This window comes from Penaeus vannamei, chromosome 36, assembly GCF_042767895.1.
Source record: "Penaeus vannamei isolate JL-2024 chromosome 36, ASM4276789v1, whole genome shotgun sequence".
In the NCBI taxonomy this organism is placed as follows: Eukaryota; Metazoa; Arthropoda; class Malacostraca; order Decapoda; family Penaeidae; genus Penaeus; species Penaeus vannamei.
The window spans coordinates 25,135,550-25,138,049 of NC_091584.1; positions in this window are offsets into that span (position 1 = coordinate 25,135,550).

The window sequence follows — 2,500 nt, forward strand, 5'->3', positions numbered from 1 at the left end:
AAAAAGACAACAGATAAAGTAAAAAAAAAAAGAATATGAGAAGGAAATTCAAGACGTTGATGATAATTATGAATTTTCTCTTTAATTATTAAGCTAGAAAAATTATCATCATCATAATCACAATCTGAATCCTCTTATTAATTTTCTCTTTAATTATTAAGTTATGCATATTATCATCACAATCTGAATCCTCTTATTAATTTTCTCTTTAATTATTAAGTTATGCAAATTATCATCACAATCTGAATCCTCTTATTAATTTTCTCTTTAATTATTAAGTTATCCATATTATCATCTCAATCCGAATCCTCTTCACTGTCTTTATGATTAAGTTTCATCTGTTCCATTTCCGAATTCATATAGGTTAATGTAACAGAATTCATAATGGTGATTCAATTAACAGCTTAATTAATAATCTTGACTGCTAAATCCTATAGACCGTAAATGCAATTTAATAGAGTCCCTGATTCCGAAACAATAACTTCCCGGATGTCTATAGTAATTAGTGCTTAACAAGACACACAGATATATATATATATATATATATATATATATATATATATATATATATATATATATATATATATATATATATATATATATATATACATATATATATATATACATATATATATATATATATATATATATATATATATATATATATATATATATATATATGTAATATATATAGTATGTATATATATTTATATATATATATATATACATATATATATGTATATATATATATATATATATATATATATATATATATATATGACCATATATATATATATATATATATATATATATATATATATATATGTGTGTGTGTGTGTGTGTGTGTGTGTGTGTGTGTGTGTGTGTGTGTGTGTGTGTGTGTGTGTGTGTGTATGAATATGTATATCCAGATGTATACCAACGCCGCACACCTGCCCAATTTACGTACACACGCTGCTTTCACAGAACCGGATTAACCAGAGGTAAGGACGGAGGCTGTTGCCAAATCCTTAAAGCGAAATCATTATAAACTGAACATTAATTCACATTGGAGTTTAATGCGGTCTTGAACTAATTAGCACATTGAGTGATGACTGACGTGGCTTTGTATCTGGCTAGTTGTTAATTAAGCCGATATCCAAATCAAGATTATGGAGGCTGTTATATATATATATATATATATATATATATATATATATATATATATATATATATATATATATATATATATATATTCATGTATATTCATATATATGTATGTGTGTGTATTTGTGTGTGCGTGTGTGTACGTGTTTGCGTGTGTGTATGAGCACCCAAAACATTCATATAGAAAAGATAATGAAAAATATGTCCACTTCTGCTTCAGTTAGGTATTTTATTTTCGTTCTCGATTTATTTACTTTTTTCAGCAGCACCGCATCCAATTTCTGGAAAATAATGAGAAACTGGTAACTCTCTCCACTCCGATTTGCCGAGATTCTGATCGTATCTTAATCAGGGGATGAATAATATTTTTTTTTTTATTATTTCTTGCGTTTCTAAAACTTTCGTAGTGTTTGTTGTTGTTGTTGTTGCGTTCAGTACCGCTCTACGATTTTTGTTTCAAAAGTGAGTCCTCGAGAGTCTGTGTAAGTTTCCAATTTATATTTTTTTCTCCGATATTGTGGAAAAAAACATTAGAATTTTGCATCGAAAAATCTTATTCTCGTGGAGTAATTCTACCCGAGGCTGGGAATCACTGGTGTAAGAAGAGCGAGGATTAAATTTGTTCCAAAGTTTAGTTGTTCGGAGTATCGGCAGCGAGAGAGAGATAGAGAAAGAGAGAATCTGAAAGAAAGAGAGAAACAGACAGACAGAGAGAGAGAGAGAGACTGAAAGAAAGAAAGAAACAGACAGACACACACACACACAGAGAGAGAGAGAGAGAGAGAGAGAGAGAGAGAGAGAGAGAGAGAGAGAGAGAGAGAGAGAGAGAAAGAGAGAGAGAGAGAGAGAGAGAGAGCGGTCACTTGCGCCGTTATACTCTCGTTGACACTTGAACGTACTATGTGGGTGTTCGATAGCTTTCCTTTATTCGCTCTATTATGGCAGATGGGTTTAACAGCGAACATTATCTAAAACGTACCATCCATCCTTGCTTGCCAGCGGATGAATTTGCTGAATACAAATTTCAGGAAGAATCATCTGGGGCGTGGAGGATGTACTAAAAGGGTAAGTAACGTGAGGTGGTGCTTTACATCTGACTGGTGTCTGTTATCTCTCTGGGGAGTGACGCGTAGGTCCGAGTTCCCACAGGTATGGCTGGATGCTGAAGGCGAGTGGCGACCGACAGGGGAACAGCCGAGGCTCCCCGTCGGCGAAGGACAGAGCAGCCCTTGTGTTCCCGCTGCAGCTGTCGTGTCCAGAAGGAGGATCGTGAGTTGCTGCTTTCGTTCATTTCATTTATATTTGCGACGTCTAGCTTTTTCTAGTTTCTTTTTTCTTTTTCTTTTTTTTTAGT